General features: G+C 36.6%; 1 protein-coding gene and 1 long non-coding RNA gene across 4 annotated transcripts in view; one reads left to right on the top strand and one right to left on the bottom strand.

Moving 5' to 3' along the window:
* Positions 1-24,584, top strand: part of LOC125229548 (serine proteinase stubble-like) — a 303,951-nt gene that overhangs the window by 136,605 nt on the left and 142,762 nt on the right. The window lies entirely within an intron of this gene.
* LOC125229549 lies at positions 8,438-9,372 on the bottom strand. Its single transcript, XR_007177416.1, has 2 exons — positions 9,142-9,372; positions 8,438-8,665 (listed from the first exon to the last, which is right to left on the bottom strand). It is a non-coding gene; the product is annotated as an uncharacterized LOC125229549 (long non-coding RNA).

The raw sequence follows: 24,584 nt of genomic DNA, 5'->3' as shown, positions 1-24,584 counted from the left end.
ACCCATCACCGCACCCCACACAGCCACCGTAGCGGAGACGCTTAAGTGGCCTTTCGCACCCAGATACCCAAGCAGGCGGGTTCTGAGGTGTCGAACTATCCATTCGTTCGTTTCACATATTAGGATAGTTGAAGGAGTCTGAAAGTCGAATCACCTGCGATCGAAGGGAAAACTAGTCACCGAACCTAACATTACCGGGAAAATTAACCATCCACTGTCATTTGGAGTCATTGTGCATACAGGTGTTCCGCTTTTATAGTTGCTGGTGTTTAAATTAATAATGCGATGTAATGAAAGTAAGTTTCAACGAGTAATTTTGCGGTGCTCTAATGGTCGGACATTAGCAGCTTGATCTCTGAATGAGGGGGTATTGGTGCGTTGAATACATACGCAGGTAAATAGATTAGACGTAAAACGTTGAATTATATTCGTCTGTCTAGAGGCTGTCTATTTTCCATGTTCTTATGAGCGTATTTTGTTTGTCTACAAATTTTACACAGTATTTTCGAAAATGGATTCGGAATGAGTATGTAAGAGGAAGCCTGAGAGTAGCGCCAGTGACAGAGAAGGTGAGAGGAAGTAGATTAGCATGGTATGGGCATATAATGCGGAGGGATGAAAGCAATGTTATAAAACGAGTGGTAAATATGAAGGCGAATGGATACAATGGTAGTGCAAGGCCTAAGAAAAGATGGATGAAATGTGTGAACAATGATATTACAGTGAAAGGTATTAGTATGGAAATGACGGCTCATAGAGAGGAATGGAAGATGATCTGTTGCGCCGACCCCTAATAATGGGAAAACGGCAGGCGAATGATGATGATGATTTTCGAAATTGGATTATTATTGCGTGGACCAAGTGAACAAGTCTTTTTTTTCTCATAGTTCTAATAATAAATAATACGACATGCGATACCTAAAAAATGGCTTGTATGAGTTTTTTTGAAGATTTAATCTTACTTTTTCAGTATGTCACATTCGAGCTGTTTGAGGTACCTATGAATGCGTAATTCGTGAACATGGTAGTTAAAAAATTTTTATGCCATTAATATGTTCACGCAATACTTGTATTTGTACTTATGTTGATTATGTTTCGCCATGGGTACACTACACCTGCCAGAGTTGTGGTCGTGTTTGCCGCTCCCGTATTGGCTTACACAGCCACGAAAAACGTTGTTGCCCTACCTGACACTGCTTGAATAGTCTGTTAGAAACTTGAAGGCCGATGATGATGATGATTATTATGATGATTCTGATTCAACACAAACCTGATAGGGTTTCATGGCACTCTGGTGTATGAACAAATGTAAGATTTTTAATATAGAATAAATAAATAAATAAAAATGTTCATGAACTTTTGCAGCTTTAGAAGCGATGCTGTTGAAACGGATTTGTATCTTCACTGGTACTAGATTGCACAAGGTCGAAACAGCTCGTGTCACAGACTCTTTTTGTTTTATTAATTGAAGGAAAAATTCAGCTTCATTGGACAGTACTTATAGCCTATCACAGACATGAATATTCTTCCAAGAAGAGGCTATTAATGTGATAACAATAATGACGTTGCTGCAGTCTGTGGGTGTCGAAATCCTTCAGATGTTCCAGTCGGTATAGAATGAAAGTATATTTTCACTTGCTCAGTTGGTGGGTAATTATGTTGGGAGATGCCAGTAACGCACGCAATGCGTCCGAGACTATAAATAACGAGTTTTTCCGATGGACGAGCACGGGATTTCTCTCGTTTTAAGATTTTGCTAAATATGTGGAACGTTCGTTGCGCAAAAATGACAATCGCCCAATTGGATAATGAGTTGGTGTTTTATGTGCGTTGCTCAGGCGAACTTTAAAGAATTTTGAATGTGTGATGAAAAGGCCGAATCAAGATTACAATCGTTGATAGAAGATGCCAATAGATTTTTTTGTGGGTATGGGTATATGGAAATAGTTAGATGACTCTTTATAGGTGTGATCGTGGTCAAACGTCTACCTATTCATATAAAAAAAAAGTTGTAGTGTCTCTCATCCCGGATTTGAAAAGACTACTGTGTCTTGGTAACCAACACGACTGCTCGTTTTTTAGGGTTCCGTAGTCAACTAGGAACCCTTATAGTTTCGCCATGTCTGTCTGTCCGTCCGTCCGTCCGTCCGTCCGTCCGTCCGTCCGTCCGTCCGTCCGTCCGTCCGTCCGTCCGTCCGTCCGTCCGTCCGTCCGTCCGTCCGCGGATAATCTTAGTAACCGTTAGCACTAGAAAGCTGAAATTTGGTACCAATATGTATATCAATCACGCCAACAAAGTGCAAAAATAAAAAATGGAAAAAAATGTTTTATTAGGGTACCTCCCCTACATATAAAGTGGGGGCTGATATTTTTTTTCATTCTAACCCCAACGTGTGATATATCGTTGGATAGGTATTTAAAAATGAATAAGGGTTTGCTAAGATCGTTTTTTGATAATATTAATATTTTCGGAAATAATCGCTCCTAAAGGAAAAAAAAGTGCGTCCCCCCCCCTCTAACTTTTGAAACATATGTTTAAAAAATATGAAAAAAATCACAAATGTAGAACTTTATAAAGACTTTCTAGGAAAATTGTTTTAAACTTGATAGGTTCAGTAGTTTTTGAGAAAAATACGGAAAACTGGCCCGATACGATACGTGGCCCGACACGCTCTTGGCCGGTTTTTTTAATGAAATAGGCAGCAAACGAGCAGACTAGCCGCCTGATGGGAAGCAGTCATCGCCGCCCATGGACATAAGCAACATCAGGGTGTCACATGCGCTGCCGACCTTTGAGAAAACCCTAAATACCTGCTTCGACCCTGATCTTGTGCAGTTTCTTGCCAATCTTTGACACAGTTCAAGCAGATGTAGTTTCTCTTCTCATACATCACTGTATTTTTCAATATGAATACGCAAAAATTGAGAATCCTAGAAAGGTAATCAAATTATCTTTAACTATTTGAAGATTTTCAGTAGCAGATAATGAACCTTTGTAAAGATTTACAAATTTAAATTAACTTATTGCCTTCGAGGCAGCCTTTGTCTATTATACCCTAATGCCCTTGGGACCTCAATAATCATAAAGCTCAAAGCATATTCTTATTCAAAGCTTATGAATTTGTAGTAGATTGGAATAATAAAAACGTTCGAAATAAATTAGCCAGTTGAAAGTGAGATTCATGTTTGAAGATACATATATTTTACACTGAGAGATTATATTCTTAAATTAAACAGATCCAATTTGCAAAATATTAAACGTAGTATATTCAGAATACACCTCCTGATTATCAAACGATATTTTCAGTAAAGCGTTAATATCGTTCGGCTAAAACTCAAAGTTAGTAATAAGTTAAGATGTAAACTTGTAATGAAACATTAAGTGCCTTGGGCGCACAAGTTCATTGGGTTTTACTGTGAAACTAAATAACTTCATTATCATAACATTGTTTAGTACCACTTAGCCTTCTTTTGCTAGTTTAGAGTTTATTTATTCCTTCACAAAATATAAAGTTGACTAACTTTGGTAGAAATCGAAATATGTTTTTTTTTTATGAAAAAAGAGACGCGACTTTTCATATCATTTGTCACAGTCATATCGTAAGATGATTCAAAATCCTTAACTTTAATTTAAACTTATTTCCGACTAAGTTGAGGAGTCTTTCCGCTAGGCTAATCAGAATAGTTATAGTCAGGAGTTAACAAAAAGTTCAAAACATGCTAATAAAATTCTGGAATGCTTTTATCTTCGTGAGAAAATTTACTCCTAACAACAAAGTACCGTATAAAAGAAGACTTCGTTATTTATGTACTTATAAAATTTCCAAGCACTATTTTTCATTTTCTCAAATCACATCACATTCTGTAATAACTTGCAGCATCGCGCAATGTCAAATCATAAAGCAAACCTATTTCCATCTGAGCTCATTGCAGCACTGCAAGCTTCCATTAATTTCGTCTTTTCTTCAGAGTATCTAGACCACGTTACAATCGCTTACGCTTCTTAAACATTCTAGCTATCCCTATCGTTTCTGTAGTAGGCAACAGAGCCAGACTGCGTTTCTAGCGCCACGTAGCGTCAATGATTGTCACTTCAGCTAGACCGGCAGGATTTTCTCCGTCTACAGATTTCAACTTCATTTTCTACTACTTTGGAAGGAATAATGTCACAAGTCTTTTCTCTTTTCAGTGGCATGTAACGTTTTTCGACTGGATCATGAAATTTTGCTAAAATTTTCTCAGATGAGTTGTAACTTCTCAATTTCGTTATTAGATAAGCCATGTTATATTAATAATTTTAAACTTAGACTGGTACAGATTTAAGTAATTAATTAGTTTAGCTAGCTCTGTGAAAGAGAATGTATTGTCAAAGTAAATAAATAAGGCAAACTTTTCATAATAACGGCAAAAGAGTCGGAACATAAGGACTCCTATAATAAGACCGCTGAGGCGATGACTATACCTATGTTTTTGTAATAAATAAATTATATTATTTATTAAAAAAAATACTAAATCCTCCCAGTGTGGTGACGGGTTTAGAATTTCACCACCTCCATTCATCCCGTGGGTGTCGTAGAAGTCGACTTTGGGATATGGGTTTAATTGTGGTATGGACCATGCGCTGGCAACCTGTCAATTGAATCACAATGTTTGTTATCATTTAACCCTTAATTAGCCAAGAGTGACACTGAAAGTTACAGTTTTATTTACACTGCCTACCCCGTTTAGGATTACAGGAGGTAAATCCTCTATTACTGCCACGAAACCGGTGTACCTCACTGTATCATATAAAACAAGCTTGTTTTATTAAACTATATCATTATCTTTATGTTAACAAGTATGTAAGTATGGAAGTGGAGCCCATACATCTTCTTTTACCATAAAAGCGCTCAGTTACCTGTTGTTAAGCCTGTCGATAAGAATCTGCACTTATCAGAATATTCAATGAACAAGGTGTATTCCAAGCGAGTGTAATGTTAAAGCAATGCAGAACCAGCTAGATGTGAACTCTGCAAAGTACTACCGTGACAAGCTAGGATTTTTATTTCGAACTTAGAAATGTAAACTAAATTGCACAATTGTGTCGCTTAACTTCAAACTCGGCTATTCTGTTTTTAGATTGATTATTTATAAAAATCCATAATTACAACTAGGGAACAAATCAAATTATTTTATTGAATATTTTTCGATTTGTTCTTTTTTCAAGTAGTCACACTACTATATATAAATTATAAATTTAAATAGATATCATACACGAAAGAAACCCCTGAAGCCCTGAAGTGGGCCCTGTCGTTTTTTCTTTCGTGTGTGATATCTATTTAAATTTATAATCCATAATTAGTTATTAGTTAGTTCACCGAAACCCGCTTGAGATGGTACGGACATGTTAAAAGACGCAACAACGAGCACGTCGTTCAAATCGCGCTAAACCTGCCGGAACAAAACAGAGGCAACGGCCTCAAACCATCGACCTGGTGGTCTAAGATAAAAGGAGACCTCAAGAAAGCCCAATTGCCGGAATCGACAACCCAAGATAGAATCTCTTGGCGCAAATATGTGAGGAGGCCCGACCCCAAATAACGGGAACAGGGATGGAAGAAGAGAGAGAAGAGATGAATTAGTTATTAGTTAGTTAGTTAGTATAATATTATAAATGGGAAAGTGTGTGTGTCTGTTTGTTTGTCCGTCTTTCACGGCAAAATGGAGCGACGTATTGACGTGATTTTTTAAGTGGAGATAGTTGAAGAGATGGAGAGTGACATAGGGTACGTTGGGTCTCTTTCTAACCCCCACTTTCCTAACGTGGGGGTTGTGAGTTTATATGGAATGGAGCATTCCGCAATTTTCGAATTTAACGCGAGCGAAGCCGCGGGCAAAAGCTAGTATACATATATAATCTAAAAAATAATCAACCTAAATAGCAGAATGGATTTACCCGAGTTTGAAGTTAAGCGACACAATTTACCCACAGTGCCCTATTTCTCACTCCATCGTAGGCCACGTCTTTGCCTTTGGCTAGTCTGTGGCCAAGAATAAGCCCGTTTATAATTAAAAAAATCCCTATTGTCGCCCGACAGAGACACTTCGCCGTCCATTAATTGCCTGTTCAATAAATAAATATTGACGCTGAGTAACAATGTTACTTAACAACCCAGAAATAGGCATAAAATTGTCAGTGTCAATTGTCAATGTCACTGTGCTGAAAGACCCCACAGGATGAAATCCAGGTTTGTAGGTGTATCTCTTCTTCAAGGTATGAAGGTCATACTGGTCCACTTATACCGAGTAGCTCACTGTTCAGAAATGTGACAACCTAATTAATCTCTTCAGAAATGTGACAACCTAATTAATCTCTTCAGAAATGTGACAACCTAATTAATCTCTTCAGAAATGTGATGGCCTAATTTTGTATGGGATTTAAAAGCGCGCCATGCGGGACGTTTCTGCTTATGTAAAGTAATTCTTTAAACGTAACATTTTTAAATAAAATTGACGACCGGTCTGGCTCAGTCGGTAGTGACCCTGCCTGCTAAGCTGCGGTCCTAGGTTCGAATCCCGGAAAGGGCATTTATTTGTGTGATGAGCACAGATATTTGTTCCGGATTCAAGGATGTTTTCTTTGTATATAAGTATGTATTTATCTAAGTATTTAAGTATCGTTGCTTAGCACCCATAGTACAAGATTTGCTTAGTTTCTGGCTAAGTTGATCTGTGTAAGGTGTCACCCAATATTTATTTATTTAATTCACACTAGGGGCTTTTAAGATAATTATGTAATAAAGTAGGTAATTGAGATCTGCCCATACTCGTATTCGAAGTGAAATCATATCATATCGCCTGAGCATTTTTCCCGGTGCCCGCTCTCAGTAACCTATTGGAATAGCTCGGGGCTCAACTTAATTGGAAACCCGAGGGCTATTAAAAATAATCTGCCGGGCTAATTGGCTGGACGTGGGTTCGGTTCCCGGCACTTGAATAATTCGGGCTTGTACCGCAAGGGTCTGAGTGGTTATTTGTTATTGGAAATTGGATCCGTGATCTTTGAAATACTTCAGTAATTGTATAAATTTCAAGTCAATTTGAAAACGGTTTTTGGGGCATTAACACTTTCGAAACCGGGCTCTACGCGGCGCTACGACATTTTCGCTACATACGGGGAAACCCATGTAATCGGCTACGCTTCTACGAGCGGTGTGCCCGACAGTCGGGTTCTTGGTAGCGAAAGTGTTAACAAAAAAATAAATAATCAACATTTACTTTGTAGAAAATTCAATTTTTGAAAACATGATTGAAAGGAAATAATTACCTCTATAATGTCTTCGCTATTAGTTTAAATTAACTAAATTTGGGTGCTTAAATGTGACATTATCTGTGTAAAGGGACCTTATTGTCGATGGCGCTTACGGCGTTATGAGCGATGTTCGTGTACAAATAGGACGCCGCGGCAGGGGCGGCTCACTCCGCGATTGTATCGCCGCGCTACAAGTACATGCTGGCGGCCGCGAGTTCGCGGCCTAATCAGGGGTGGCGCGCGTTCTCACGGAACGCACGTTCGCACTTTCTATTGTTACTTTACGTCGCGAGTTTTTTTAAGGTTCATATGCGATGTCCACGTGTGGAATGGCTAATAATGCATAGTTAAGACATCATGACTAAAATAGGACAATCTTACACAGATCTTACTGATGAAGTCCCACGGAAAAGTTCAATAAGGCTTGTGATGCTGAAGGCTTAAACAAAAATATATAAATACTGTATTATATACCTAGAAAGTACCCAAGACTTGAATATATAGCATAACATTTTATCTGAGAATTAATTCGCATTCCATAGGCAACCCTATCATCCGACGCTGCGCACGTGCGGCTCGTTTCTTTGTTAGAATTTTGTAGGCATTTAAAAAGGCGGCATTTCGTGAACATCAAAGCAGTGGGCCTTCTGTACTTGTACTATTATATATTCTGTGGCCGCGGTACGTAAGCGCTAAGCGTCATCGACAGTAAGGTCCCTTTACCCAGATAACGTCACAAATACCTTTAAAATAGCACTTTATACAAATAGTTTATTCCTGTAGGGGTTACAAAATAATTAACCTGCATTTTATTACCATCGTACAGAGCAAACTTTATCGTATATAGGTAGTTACTCTAAATCTATTTTTCTCAAAATAAAGGGTGAAAACGAAATGGATTCCTTTTAACACACGTTGTAACGTCTAGGACTGGTAGGGCATAAATAAAATTCTACCAGTACGTTAACAAAAATAATTTATTAAATTAAAACTAAAATTTGGAATAGGGTCGTGGGTGGTCAAGGCCCCACGTTGGGCGCCAATGTAACGTCTAGGACTGGTAGGGCATAAATAAAATTCTACCAGTACGTTAACAAAAATAATTTATTAAATTAAAACTAAAATTTGGAATAGGGTCGTGGGTGGTCAAGGCCCGGGTCTAAAATTTGCCACCGCGGAGCGGTACTGCCCTGGCTGGTGGTTACGATGGTGGTCCGCAGCAGGTGTGGGGGCCAGCGCTGAAGAGGAGCAGGGGCGACGGCGGGCGAACGACTCAGGCTCCAACCCAGCCGTCTGGATGTTGTGTGTGTGGATGCTGGTGACGGTGTGACACGTCGGCCGAACGGTCTTCTTTTTTAAAAATAACGGCGCACCCTGTAAATTTCCACGCATAGTCTTAGTGATGAGACCTTGTTCTTGCTCGCTCTGATAGGTGAACACCCTGTGACGATGATGATGATGATGAAGGTGGGACCAAGAATAAGCCGGTGCACCAGCAGCATAAGTGCATAAGCAGATAGCGTGTTTGTGTTCACAAATCAGAGCGGAGTTACAAGCACAGCAAGGAAAAGCACAGAAGTAAGGAAGAAAGAACAAAGAAAGTGACTAAATTAAGAAGGAGGTACGCACACATACTTATTCGTACCCGCCATTACATTACTTAGCACTAACAGAACAAAGGAAATTGCAAAGTCATTCTCTCTAAAAGCGTTTAGCATAAAATGGGAATGAGTAATTTAAATTAAGGATCTAACACAGTTAACAAAAGATAATTACAAGTGAGCTCACATTAGGATTAAAATTACACTATGTACTATTTTTTAAAATAACGTTCAACACTTTGCACTTACCAGTACGTGGGTGCGGGAGCTCGTTATTTCGCGATTACGTCGCCGAATATATTTAAACTAAATAAATTTGCAGGTGTCCGCGCCCACCAGAAAATAATTAAAATTATAATTTGTACAGCGCGCGAGACGACACGGGCTGGCCCGTGTGCGCGACGGTACGTGCGTATCGTTTGATAGCTGGCGCGGACTGATCGGCTCAGCGCGGCGGCGGGGCTGCGCTCGCGCCTTCTAGAATATTCCGTGACGTCACCGTCAGACCGGTCGTAGTACAGTTGATACGAATAGCGCATGGACGGTCGGATTAACCTTGCGATGTCTATTACAGAGGTTTTTTAAAACATAATTATTTTATTATATTCTTAGTCGTACTTTAAAATAGAAAAGTAGAATAAGATAATTAATGTAAATATAAAATTGATTGTTAAATTTGTAAAAATAAATAGTTAGTTGATTAAAATAAATATAATAATTGATTAAAATAATTCATGCAACTATAATTAAAATTAATTTATAAATAAGTTATTTGGTTAAAATTTGTATAATTAAAATTGTAAAATAATAAAATTAAAGCTTATAATTAAAACATGTACGTGCAACGTTACAACGTACGTATTAGAAAGTGATGGAAATTATGATATTGGAGTATTTTCAGAGTTTTGACCCCCCAATTAGCGAAAGTTGTTAACAAAAATTAACTCGATGTCAGTTTTGTGACTACAATTAAGCATTTAATCTATCTAAAAATTAACTTTTTCACATTCTGAATGTAGATTATCGCTTAAAGTTTATGTAATTAACATAAAAACAATATTTTTATTGAAATTTCATGCTTTCATGCTAATTATCGCCACAAAACTGACAGTGAGTTAATTTTTGTTAAAAACTTACGCTAATTGGGTGTCCCAAATACTAAAAATGCCGACTGATAACAAGAAAATAAAAGCGGAACCATTACAGACACTGATATAAATGTAATTTAATACACAAATGACAAAAAATGCCAATCCTATTTCAAATCGGGCCTTTACTACACCCATTTAAGAAAAAGTTCATCGCCCACCAAAATTATCCGTCGCGTTGAAATTCATTACGAACAAAGATTACACCTTGTTAAGCAACACACACTTTTACTAAAACTCCGTAATAAAAACACAGCGGGCGCTTTATCTTTCAATTTAAATACTGAGCTACTTTCACTCTCGTTATTTTCTCTTGACGTCCCGTGCCTGCTGAACCGCCACATCTCGAAATTTTTCATTTTTAATTTATTGCAAATTCGGGTTCATAATCATTCCAATTACGTCCTTAATTCGGAAAAAAGTCTCGTTTAAACTCTTTTCGGGAGATGCATATGGCCACATCATCACAAAAATCGCTAACTCCTTTCTTTAATCCGTATTGCACAAACTTTTGAGAAACTTGTTCAGGTTGTGTCTTCATTATTATATAGGAAAGTGTTCGTAAAATTGTATTGTATGGAAAGTTCCACAGTCGTCTGCTGCGTGACGGTGATGTGTCTGTCAAATGTGGTTGATGCAACTGGCCCTAAATTGAAGAAGTATGTTTTGAGGAACAAACCAAGCCCAAATATACGAGTAACTTGTTTTTTTTTTTACGAAATAGGCAGTTTTTCTCTTTGTAAAAGGATATTATTTTTTCGCATGTAAATTGTTGATACAGTAAAGTTGTGGCAATAAACATTTCTTTATTTTATTTTATTATTTTGAGATGTGGCCGTTTAACAGTGACGGGACGTTGTAATCAATAAACCCGTGTGTTTGTCAATCTCACTGGATCTTATTACAAAAGGGCTTGTAATAAAATTCTCGGAATGTGGTATTAAAGCGGGGATATTTATTTGTTGGTTCCCGAAAGGGCTGGCTTCAATAAAACTGTGCTGTCGTTATGAGCTTGTGTTGTGAGGCTACGAAACGAGCGTGGGGAAGTCTATTGTTGAATTTGGATTAATTTTCACACAAAGGTCAGTGGCCTATTTTACAACACTGTGACACTATCAAACCATAGGCCTTTTTAATGATATAGGCAGAAAACGAGCAGAGGACCTGATGGGAAGCAGTCATGGCCGCCCATGGACAATTAGACATAAGCAAATTTCTGCAAAGTTTCATTCAATATTTGGCATAGGTATGCTTTTCGGTGAAGGAAAACATCGGAAATTAAATCATTACCCTTAAGGATCTAGATCAGATGGCAGTCGCTTTCGTAAAACTACGCCAAATCTTGGGATTAATAGTTGCAAACCATGAGTCATTTTGATACTAAGTATGCCAAGCTAACGCAAGGAGGGTGCTGATTAATCATAATATGGTATGATTACTTTCTTTAAAATTTTACGTTCATATTCAAATACAAATTGAATAAAATTTGACCTTCTCTCTTGACTTGGGTCTACATCAAACATTCGCTCCCACATGTCGAGTGCTGTACATTAAAGCCCTCCTAAGACCTAATTAGAACTCGCTCCAAGAATTCCATTGTATGGGGATTTAGACAGCGCAGTGTTTGTAGATGAAAGATGCTTGTCGCTTTGATAGAAGATCAAAAATAAATACATATTATACAACTCTTGTATTTGGGAGGATTATGATTGTTACCTTAAAAATAAAAACTCAAGTATAGCACTGAAAGGTAAAGTACAACACTGAAAGGCAAAGAATAGTAAGATAATGTATTTATCAGAGAACTGTTGTTGCGAGTTGTAATTCTGGTGCGCCTTTTCAGAAGTCCTGGGTATGTAACCAAATGCATAAACGCGTATGATAATATCGTTATCGTAGTATATCGTTCTATCTCTTTTCCTTATTGGCGCGACAGAGCCAGACTGAGTTTCTATCGGCATCTACCGTCAGCGATTGTCATTTCGGCTACTTAGTCCGTTGCTGAACTGCATATTTTTTCCAGATACCTCCTGTTTCCTACATGTAAATGTTGGAATATACTGTTGCTAGTGGTATTTTTCTAGCCATTCATTATCAAGAAAAAATACTATTATGGCATAAATTCTTCTTCAGGTGCCATATCCTCTTCGGATGTCGGCTACCACAGTCCGGAACACCTCTTTATTTGCAGTTTTTCTGCCCAGCGCGGCAGCGTCTATTCCCGTCCAGCTCCTAAAGTTATCCATCCATGTTGTTTTCCTTTTTCCTCTGCCCCTCTGTTTTGATTTTTCCCTCTATTATGCCTTTAGAAATTTTGTGTTTGTCATGTCTATATAATATACATGTAATAATTACTAATTATTTTTTCTTTTTCACTTTATCTCCTAAGTTATTTTAAGCATGCGGGCATAAATTGATATATCTTTATTTGTACCATAAATGCTTATATACACTTGTGGTTTTAGTTATGTATCTTGCGGACTTCTGAGATTACATATCTACAATTTAGAACACTAATTAAATTCAGCAATGCTAAAAGTTTTATCCTAAAACTCGCATAGCTACTAGTTTTCGAACTATATAGGTAAATTAAAAATATCAGTTTACTCTTACTTCGAGGCCACGCAATTCATCATTAATCTTCAATCAAATCTCGCAAGCATCCCCGGAGACGTCCAATACTGCCGACTTCAGGTAGGCAAGCATGGTCGCGTGATAAACGATATAACGTCAGGATGTCCTTTTCGCACTATTTTAAGTGCGATAGGGACGCATCGATGCGATAAAGTTTATCCAACTAGTGTGCTACGCCCGCAGGACGGCATTGTTAAGGAGGTCATATAAATGCTACCATTTTATTGTACTATTTATAACCAAGCGTTCGGGTAGACGTATGACAAATATGACAATGTAAACAACCCGAATTGATGTGTTTATTAACTCATTTGATTTCTTTTGTATAAAAACCGCCTCGCCTTGTTTACATATGTCTTCTTCAATTGCTGTGTTCACTGTATTGTTTTGCGCAATGTACAATAAAGAGTATTTTGTGTTGTATGGTAAGGATTCGTCTTTTCAAATCTAAGTGGGTACAGTCGAATTCATAAATATGTGTACATTTTTTCACCTTATTGCAACTAGTTAAGGTGACCTACAGGCCAAACACCTGGATTTTGATTTTAATTAATTATTGTAGGGGGGCGGAATAAGACGCCAAGTAGGAACCAGTGGTTTATTGGTTTAACTTCCAATAATACAAATAATCATCATACAAGTGGAGTACCTAGCTAAACATGCCTAGCTAACCTAGCTAACCAAAGGCCAAACGATTATGAAGCTTATGGGCGTTCCGTGTAGTTTATTAAAAATGTGTGTTATTCGAGCAGTTTCTGGCAACTTCTATTCTAATGTCGATGTTTTAGGCACATTCCAAGTTGCATATTTCTTACCTCTCGTTTAATTTATATGAATAAATGCATGCACAGATGCACACAACGCGATTAAATAATTTAACAAAATGTAAATTGAATGTTTTTGTTTAGGCGCTCACTTATTTAGTTTTAATAAGTTTCTCACGCAAGTGAATTGTATTTCTCCTGAGAAATAAACGTATTCAAATGTTATGAATAAATTTGAATACATGACTGGCGGTACTAAAAGTTCTCAGTCAGTCAAGATCTGAAAGTCGTCACAGCTTTAAAAAACTTGTATCTTCGTCTGTCAATGAAAAAAGATTGTAGTAAGTATGTATAGACTGCATATAGACTTACTGCGTTTTAACTTTGAGGAGCAGCGTGAGATACGAGATGTTTTCAAAGTAGTGACGAAGTGTGTAATTTACCCCAAAAGCTTTATTTTAAGTATTCATGAATCGTGTTATGTAACCAGGAGGTTTAGCCACAATGACAATCATTGACGCTAGACGCCGATCGAAATGCAGTCTGACCCTGTTGCACCAATACGAAGGAGCGACAGAGATAGCTAGATATGATAACGATATTATCGTAAGCGTGTGTGAATTTGGCTACGTAACCAGGAAGTGTAAAATGAGTCGTAAACGAAAGGTATGGGACTTTCACACTGTCAATGAAGTAAACATACTCACGTGTCCTAGGTTACTCGTGAAAGTACCTAAATATTCATTGTTTTGAAACTATGGAGAAATATTGGGACAGATGTAGTGTATAAATCGCAAATCACAGAAACGTTTCTTGCTATTGCAGTCTCAATATAAGAAATACTGACGTTGACCGAAGTAGCATGACAAAATTAAATAGGTAAGAGTGTTTCCGAAAAGATAAAATTGAAAACTATCATACACTACATCTTTGTAGAGGTAATTGTTCATTATATAATTTATATATATTTTTTAATTTATAATAACAATACAAAGATGCTTACTACTACAATTGCGCCAAACCAAAGTTTAACGGGGAAGTTATAACTTATAACTATTCTTCTTATAACTATACTTCATGCAGTGAGACTCTGAGACAGAAGAAGTTCTTATACTACTCGTTATTCTAAATAAATCACCGGATTCCAAATTTCCTGACATTCTTAGGCGTGGTATGCAGAGGAGGCCTATGTCCGAACATGGACGCTTTAAATGCTGCAATAGATACAGATTCTTTAGAAAAAGCAAAGTGCGATCAAATGCACATTTCTATCGCGAGGTCCGTTTGACCCACTGTCCACGGTTTCTCGTGTACAATTTTAATATTTGATAATCTAAACCTGGAAGATTGGATCACGTAGAAACGTGTTGGCGTAAATTATTGACCACCTCTTGTAGACTTCGCATTTTTCAGTCTTTTAGAGTCGCTGTCATTGGCAAGACAGTAATAAATGTGATGATTTTTTTTTTTTTTTTAAAAGATTATAAAACAAATTAATAATTATAAAACAAATACAACTATTACTACTACTATTTGCCTATTATTTGTATGTTCAAAATTCGAACTTTGTATTCTTTACACAATGTAAACTGTCCTCTTGAAGACCAAAAGTTACAATAGTACTTAATAGCTTTTTGTTATAATATATGGCAATGATAATTAAAATTCATCTGATGGGAACTGGAAAATATTAGTAGCAACTTAGCAAGTTTTTGGGATCACACAACACATTTCTATTAGTATTAGTTTTGTAAGCATTAGTATGCTTACAAAACTAATAGAAATATTAGCTTCAAAATTTTTATAGGTACTGAAATAGACGTCACATATTATAGTATTTTATGCAACTGGTGGTTAAAAGAGGTCAAAAAAGGTGAGTGGCGTGGGTAACAATTTGAGGCGAAGCCGAAAATTGTTAATAAAGACGCCACGAGCATTTTTTGACTCAGTTAAACACCGTTGCATACAATACTTTTTCTACGACCAAGCACTTATTTTGAAAGAAAATTATAAATTCAACAAATACCTACTTTCAGTCATCTTAGTTATCTAGGTGGACCGCCTACCATTTTGAATATGCAGTTTGAGTGTAAACATGAAAATAAAACTGTCTATGGTATGGTTCTTTGAAGCCTAGCCACTAAGACGAATCGAGCCGAGTTGAATCGAGTTCTCATACATTTGAATGCGATTCGACGCGTCGCCAATAAACGCAGCAGAAAACGAAGGAGTCTCTACTCTGCGAATTGGTTTGTTAAGTTGGTAGCAATGTATTTACTGAACTGTGTCTCGACTCTGCGAATTGGTTTGTTAAGTTGGTAGCAATGTATTTACTGAACTGTAACAGCTATATCGTGCTACTACTATAGTATGAATTTTTTGAAACGAACGTTTCTAAACAAAGGTATTGTTCCTTTTGTGTTGAGCGGGAGCTTCTGTATTTGCACGCGCTAAGACAACAAGAAGCAACTGTATCCTGATAATTTTAAGGTTCAAATCTGTACAGCAGCAAATTTGAGATAGATTATTTTGGAAATGTGAAGCGATAGACCACACCGCTATAGGTGCGAAAATACAGCGTTTCTAATACTTTGATACTTGGTGGTGGTGCTGTAAGTAATGAAACACGTATATTATCACTGTTATTTTTTATTAATGATTTTGTTAACAATCAACAATTGTATATAGCAATATATAAATAGTAATTACATAAATATTAGGTACAAGTCTTGATAAATAAAATAACATAAATAACTAAACAAACCGTAAACCGTATTTATAACAAAACATAATAATGGCGGTCAGATTGAAAAACCTTATCAGTGTTTATTGTCACTTTGCGATGACACCTTAAGGTGCCAGGTGCTTATCAACCACTATACTAAATGTTTTCAGGGTATAGACTAGATAGACTTGTCCTGACATCTTTTATGTAGGGTTTTAAAGTTCTATGCACGACCTTGTAACTCACGAATAACAGTACGGGAGTAGAAAAAAGAAAAAAGTGGATAGGAAAAATGTTATACTTCCTCATATTGCTGTCAGGAGGCGATATCATTTTTGCAGCGCGCATGAAACGTAAAATATACACTAACATAATCTTGCGAGCATGTTAAATTGGTAATAGCTTATTGATATTATTGATAACGAGTGATCGGACTATCAGCATTTCTAACAACATAGGTTCATTATTCCGAAAACGTTATAAGGTCAGGTGGGGTAAGGGGGACTATGGGGGAAGGGAAACACTGATTGGTAACTCTGAATTCATAGACTGTAGCTGGGTCATTTGGTGGTCGGTAAGGTACAACCTAGGATTTAGTTCCAAAACAAAAACAAAAATAGCGCTAGCTCTAAGGAGTGTGCGTCCTTGACAAAAACAAAAAATCTGTTGTCGTGCTACAAGACCACGAGTTGGACGAGTATTATTTTGTGTAGTGATTTGGGTAGCAAAAAGTCATGTCCGAAGACTTTTGATATCTGTAAATAGTCCTATATATGTTTAATGTTCATGTCTGGTATTTGAATTTGAGAAAACTATGCTGTAAATATGAAAATTCAACGTGATTCATAACACAACCTACAAATGACATACCGGGGTAACGGGAACTACCATAGCCGGGGTAAGTGGAACATATGTTTCCTTTTCCCGATTTCAGGGGTCATGAACATTTTCAGAGACACATATTCTATAAGTACAGAAATTTTGTATTGATCCAAGCTTCAGTATTTTAAATACGATTAATTACTAATAATTAATAGTCGTTTTTAAATTTGCAATACTGAAATTTGAATTTTCGAAAAAAACTTGTAAAAAAATCTTTAAAAACAATTATAATTTTTAGTTAACCACCCCTGTCTCAAGCCCATATGTCCCCCTTACCCCGAATTTCAATTTATGTAAATATTTTCTATTTTAAACTATATGTCAAAGAACCAAAGTCTCCATTTGATTGATGATGTTTTTTTTTGTTTACATTGCCGGTATAATCCACACTAGCACCAATACTTTGACATTTTAGAGAAGTGTTTCCCTTACCCCAAAACCCGGGAAAGGGAAACGGCAGGACCAGCCTAAACATTTTATCAATTTCCAGCTACATGCAATAAAGCTAGTTTAAAAATTAATTTCGCCCTAGAAAGCAGACTTAAAGAAGCATACTTTGTGTCGGTCAAGATGAATATACGACATTAAATAAAGTGATTAGAGCTCGATGTAAAATATAAAAAATGAAGTATGTTTCCCTTACCCCACCTGACCTTACAAATGACGTCCAACTGACCGATCTCTGTTGATAACGTTCTATCTAGTGAAAGTAAGTGATTCGTGGTGTAAAATGATTGTAATAAGCGGTGCATTCCAAACAAAATAGCTGGTTATTGAATGTGAAAAACATGAAACGGACATCTTTGCCTTGCTCATTACGTCGTGTCGTTAACTTTTGTTTTTATAAGATTATATCTTGATATGTTTGAGTTCAGTGAACGGATATAATGCCACTTTATGCATGTTTAATAAATAAAGTTAAGTAGATTTACTTACTACAATCTTGGCAAAGACAAATTTACTTGTATGGATTTATTCTTGCAATGCATTTTTCTCGGACTGGCGAACGAGTGAGATAATAAATGAAATGAAATGAAATGAAATTATTTATTGCCGAAAATACATTCCATAGATTAATAAGAAATTTACGCAAATGTTAGCAAATATATTAGTGTTTTATTCATGGTAAGATGGTAGTTCTGACATAGTCATATAATTTATGTGTCGGTACGTAAATTATTGATCTGATAATATTCCATTGCTAGACTCGAGATAAATATCATAAAACTAAACACGACCACTATTTAAAATGTCATACGCGTTAAAAAGTAGCTCAAAGATATTTATGATATATTCCGGCTAAGGTGTGTTGTGTTCTCAAATAAAAATGTCTCCTAGTAAACAAAAAACCGGCCAAGAGCGTGTCGGGCCACGCTCAGTGTAGGGTTCCGTAGTATTCCGTATTTTTCTCAAAAACTACTGAACCTATCAAGTTCAAATCAATTTTCCTATAAAGTCTTTATAAAGTTCTACATTTGTAATTTTTTTCATATTTTTTAAACATAATGGTTCAAAAGTTAGAGGGGGGGGGGACGCACTTTTTGCGAGCGATTATTTCAGAAAATATTAATATTATCAAAAAACGGTCTTAGTAAACCCATATTCATTTTTAAATACCTATCTAACAATATATCAGACGTTGGGGTTGGAACGAAAAAAATATCAGCCCCCACTTTGCATTTAGGGGGGGTACCCTAATAAAACATTTTTTTCCATTTTTTATTTTTGCACTTTGTCGGCGTAATTGATATACATATTGATACCAAATTTCAGCTTTCTAGTGCTAACGGTTACTGAGATTATCCGCGGACGGACGGACGGACGGACAGACAGACATGGCGAAACTATAAGGGTTCCTAGTTGACTACGCAACCCTAAAAATACATAGAAAACAGAATTCGTAGACAAGTATTCCGTCGGTGCCATAAACGCAGAGAATAATTTAAACAAGATAGTAAAAGTACACTCATTAGGAGACAATTGTCAAAGCTCGACAAATTAACATAACCTACTTAAATGGTTCTTACTGTGTCAAGGGCTGCTATTTTAGCGTAGCCATAGCGTTCTCTTTGGGGCAACCAATTTAAATGAGGTAAAAGTATGAACGTGAACCGCCAAACTATACGACTTTACAGGAGAGCCTGACAAAGTTGATTTTTCTGCGAAATCGCCCATGACTTTTTTATATTTGATATTCCTAGCTCTGATTTCTATGTCTTCTTATATTTTTGTGCTCTTTCTGGCTATTTCATATTTATTTAAGTAATCCGAATAATTAAAAAAAATAGGTGTGCGGTACTCTAACGTGTTTCATTAGTTTCATTACTAACGTCGCTTACGCTCCAAGAAATTTTTAATTTATATCACAAACAAAATACCAAGGCATCCAAGTGTACAGCTTTGTACACTGGGAGGCCTTGGAAATTTTTATTTTATGTGTTATATTTATTTCAGTTTATCGTAATACTAGTGACTAGGTACGTTAAACTACAAATAAATAAAACCTTTACGAGCAATTTAGGACAAAAACTACAAAAGTGATTCTAATAATACTAAAAGCGAAAAGACACTATTTAAAGTAAGTAATGCTTGACCATCCTAGACTGTTCAAAATATCCACCTACACGTTCATGCTTGCTAAGGGTTACCTATCAAAAAGTCGAAAATTGTAATGTCGAATATTAGTAGCCCGAAAACGCTTCCCATTTTATTAATTGCCCTAAGTTTTGTTTGCCCGAAAGTACTTTTCCCCTATTATTATTTTCCCCATTCTTATTTCGCTGTAATTTGGTTTCGCTTATGATTCGAATCAACACTTATTAAAATGCCTAAGAATCATTTGACAACTACTTTTTGTCGCGTAAAGTTTTTAATCCGAAATATTATTTAGCCGCTATATCAAAACTTCGAAATTCGAATTAACACTTGTTAAAATTCCTAAGTATCATTTGACAGCTATTTTGTATGGAGTATAGTTTAATAATTCGAAATATTATTAAGCCGCTATATCAAAAGTTCAGTAAATCCTTAATTTTCTAACAAGAGTTTGTTGCCGACCCTCACGGTCGCAGTTCTTACTTGACTTAAGAATCCTTGCCATAAGGGTTTATGGCAAAGGTTTGTTTCTGTATGATCGCAGTTCTAACCTAACCTAACCAACTTTTCTAGCACAAGTTTGTTCTGTATGGTCGCAGTTCTAACCTAACCTAACCCACTTTTCTAGCACAAGTTTGTTTCTGTATGGTCGCAGTTCTAACCTAACCCACTTTTCTAGCACAAGTTTGTTTCTGTATGGTCGCAGTTCTAACCTAACCCACTTTTCTAGCACAAGTTTGTTTCTGTATGGTCGCAGTTCTAACCTAACCTAACCCACTTTTCTAGCACAACTTTGTTTCTGTATGGTCGCAGTTCTAACCTAACCTAACCCACTTTTCTAGCACAAGTTTGTTTCTGTATGGCCGCAGTTCTAACCTAACCTAACCCACTTTTCTAGCAAATGTTTGTTTCCGTGACGTAACCTATCCAATTTTTTTGTATTTTTTTTACAATGATATTAGGGAACATGACATTTCGATGTCGCGTTAGCATCGGATTTATGAAAAGGTGGTTAACGAAACGGTTGTCAAATGATAAGATTGGCAACCGTTCTTCTGGTTATTGAGTTTCTATAAAATGGTATTAGGGAAAATGACATTTCGATGTTACGTAGCATGGGATTTATAAAAAGGTGGTTAACAAATCAGTTGTCAAATGATAAAGTTGGCAACCGTTCTTCTGGATATTGAATTTCGGGAAAACGATAATGTGGGATAGCAAACTAGCGACATATGGAAAGTATGGTAAACAATGTATTTGGATTATAAAAATTCTGTCAACCGTTTTCGGACAAGTGATAATCGGACAAAAGATTTTCGAAACATCGATAGGTTACCTTGCTAAGCGATAGGAATCACACCCAAGGTCAGCCCTTGAAGATAACGTTATCAGTACCCTGGCTTAATTACAGCTTCAAATTCTTGGCTGATGGCTTTTTGATAGGCTTTTTAACGAGGTCATGACCTGGGTTGGTGATAAAATGCTCTCGTTGTGACAGTTTTTTGTGACATGTTGTGACTGAGACACGAAATCAAGTTTATGGTGATTGTTTACACTTCATGCTACTGAGGCCGTATGCGTACGTTGGAAAGCTTGCCGTAATATTAGTAATATTTATTTATTTAAAGCATTGTGTTTTATAAAATTACAAGAATGATTTTGTTTAAAGATAATTTTCGGTACTTTAAATGCGGTATCTAGTAGAAGTAGTCAAATTTTATGTTTGAATTTCTGTTTTTTTCCTACTAATTTATAAATTTCAAAAAACATTGAATCGTAAACAAAACAATAAACGAACAGGTATAATCCATACCAGGGATGTAACGGAGCTCTGCTTCTGCTTCCGTTTCTGCGGAACTTCCGTTTTGTTTTACACATCCGCTTCGGTTCCGGTTCTGTTATTTTTCAAACGGAAGTTATAGCGGTTGTCGAAACCTAGCGCGACGGTGGGACATGAGCGGCGTACATCAAAGACCAACAGGTTTATAACTGTCATTCGCTCATCTCTCCGCTGCCACGTGTTGCGAGTTGCGATACTAAATATCAATCGCTTCATTCGATTTTCGCGCCAATATTTTGTCCTGTCCACCTAGTTCTGTAGCAAGTGAACAACTATTCAGTGGTGCAGGGCTTCCCCTTATTTAGAAGCAGACTGCAGGAAGATAAAGCTGCCAAGCTTTTGTTTATTAAATACAATTTACCTACTTCTTTTAGAATCTCTTCATTTAATTAAAAAATTTAATTGTGTGCTAACAATTACACATATAACTTTAACTGGTTAGTTTTGGATTGTATTATACCTAACGGGTAACTTTTCTTTCCGATTCTAAAACCTTTTACGGCATAAAAAAGGTTAATTATTCTTATGTGATTTTTAGTGAGTAAACAACTAAGGTGATTTTAATTTTTGGATTGTATTAGTAATATTCCAAGCCAATTCTTAGTTCATAAACGGTTCATAAACCTAAAAGTTCTAGGTTATTTAGTTATTTTTGGTTTATGTAATACCTATGTGGTATTTTTCTTTTCATTTTTAACATCTATAAGCTTCGCTTCTGGTTCCGGTTCCGCTTCTGCTTCCGTTAAACTAAATTCTAAACTTCTGCTTCCGCTTCCGTTAAAAGCACTTCCGTTACATCCCTGATCCATACTTACTATACTTACTAATATTATAAATGGGAAAGTGTGTGTGTCTGTTTGTTTGTCCGTTTTTCACAGCAAAACAGAGCGACGAATTGAATTGATTTTTTAGGTGGAGATAGTTGAAGGAATGGAGAGTGACATAGGGTACTTTTTGTCTCTTTCCAATGCGAGCGAAGTCGCGGGTGAAAGGAGGAGTACAATAATAAAAATAAGAATATAATACAATAATGAAAAAAAAATAAAAATATTTCATTTATAATTAAAATATAAAATTCCCTTCATTGCCGGACTGCGCAGTCAAGTTGCAGTTTAAGCATGTCGAATAAAGTGCACCAGTGACCAATGTAGGTCAGTTTTGAAACTACCGTCATCGAATACGTGTCGATTATCAGTATTTTATTAATTCCCGGTTTGCATCGTAAATACCGGTTAAGTGGTCGGACGTTATCGTACTGCCTCAATAGCCTCACGACCGTACAGTCAGGCACAATAAGTTAGTTGAATTTTGGTTTTCCTTCAAAGAATATGGATTGTGTTTTGTTAATATTTTACCTAGTTGGGCCATTTTTTTTTCAAAAATGTCCACTCCACTTTTTTTTTTGTGTGTTTGTGATTTGCACTCGGAATCGCGAGCTCTTTCAATTCTAATAGGAGAAAAAAGTATCCCAAGGTTTTTCTCCCATTCCGTTACCATTTTTTCATACATTTTGTATGGCGGTAACGGAATGGAAGGTTCGTAAAAATGTACGGAAATCTTGGGACATTTTTTTCCTATCAGGATCGAAAGACTTCGCGATTCTGAGTATTAATCGCGTAAAAAATACCCATGTTACAAAAAAAGTGGGTGGACAACTTTGAAAAAAAAAAATGGCCCAGTTGATAATAGATTTTTTTTAAACAGATTGGGTACGGTGACAGCTTTATACCAAAATATGTTGTGAATGTAAGACTTATAAGATTATAAATATTTACATTTAGGTCTTGAACGGAGATCATATTATCCACCACAATAAAAATACTTGTATTTTTCATTACTAATTACTAGCTATTTGTTAACTGTGATTACTTTATGTAGTTGCAAATAACTGTTCTGTGTGTGTTAAAAATAGCGAAAAAAAGTACAAAAAAATTGGCCTGACAGCTTATAACGTCTATGGTACTCCCGACTATTGCGAGTTTGCTGTTTTAGTTACTGTATTAAATTTTTTATTCTTAGACCATCTAACAAAACCACTGTTTAGTTTTTAACCTCAAGTTCAGATTACAATTACACAAACCGTCATAAATGTCATATACCTACAAAGAAAACAATACTGTCCAAACCTGGATTCGAATCAGCGTCCTTCGTTCTAGCCAAAGGTAGGTACCTGAACCACTCGTCCATTCGGTCACGGTATCAAGGCTTGAAATTTTCAAGGACCAGGATTAATGATTAATTATTACACTAAAACTATTTGAATCATCCTTTATGCAACATGACGTCAAATAGATGTCATCAGCATGAAAGTTACGGGCCCTGATAATGACAAAATTACCGAAGGCTTGTGGCGCCCCCTAAAATAAAGCATTTTTTTTTTTTTTTTATTATGGACTGATCGGCGATTGACCCTAGTCACAACTGATGGGAAGTGAAGACAGAGTCTAAGATGGAGCTCACCGATTCAGTAATAGCCTATTCACTCTACGTTTAAAGAGACCGAGGTCGTATTTAAAAGTAATAAAAAAGTATACTAAGTAAGTGGCATAAAAGTAATACTTATTTTTTTATTCCCGTCCGACTGTACTCAGATCAGGGCCAGTAAAATTTTCAAGAGAATAAATCCCGCATAACGCCTTTTGGAGCCGTTACGAACAGTTGAACATCGTTGACTTTAACGTGACGTTTGTTGGCACAGCCTCGGGCGTAGAGGAGACTGGGGACGGGAGGAACGGCGGGTCGAATGGAATTTGAATGTGGGGTTCAATAATAGTCTAACAATTTAACAGTTGAACGGCGAGTGATGTAAAGTGACATTTTATAGCACAGCCTCGGGCGTAGGGGAGACTGGGGATGAGAGGTACGGCGGGTCGAATGGAATTTGTCTGTAGTAATACTAGTAATTCAATAAAAGATCAACAAGCCAAGCAACAATAATTCAACAAGTCTTAGAAAACTGTTCTTCAGGTTCGATTGCAGCTTCGATAAATTCGTATATGTATCTATTTATATTTAGAACCCCCGTCCCGTGTGGTGACGGGTTAAGAATTTCACCACCCCCTTTTCCTCGTGGGTATCGTAGAAGTCAACTGTGGGATATGTGT

Source organism: Leguminivora glycinivorella, chromosome 9, assembly GCF_023078275.1.
Source record: "Leguminivora glycinivorella isolate SPB_JAAS2020 chromosome 9, LegGlyc_1.1, whole genome shotgun sequence".
Taxonomy (NCBI): Eukaryota; Metazoa; Arthropoda; class Insecta; order Lepidoptera; family Tortricidae; genus Leguminivora; species Leguminivora glycinivorella.
The sequence above is the reverse complement of the archived record's forward strand: the minus strand, read 5'-3'. Positions and strand labels throughout refer to the sequence as shown.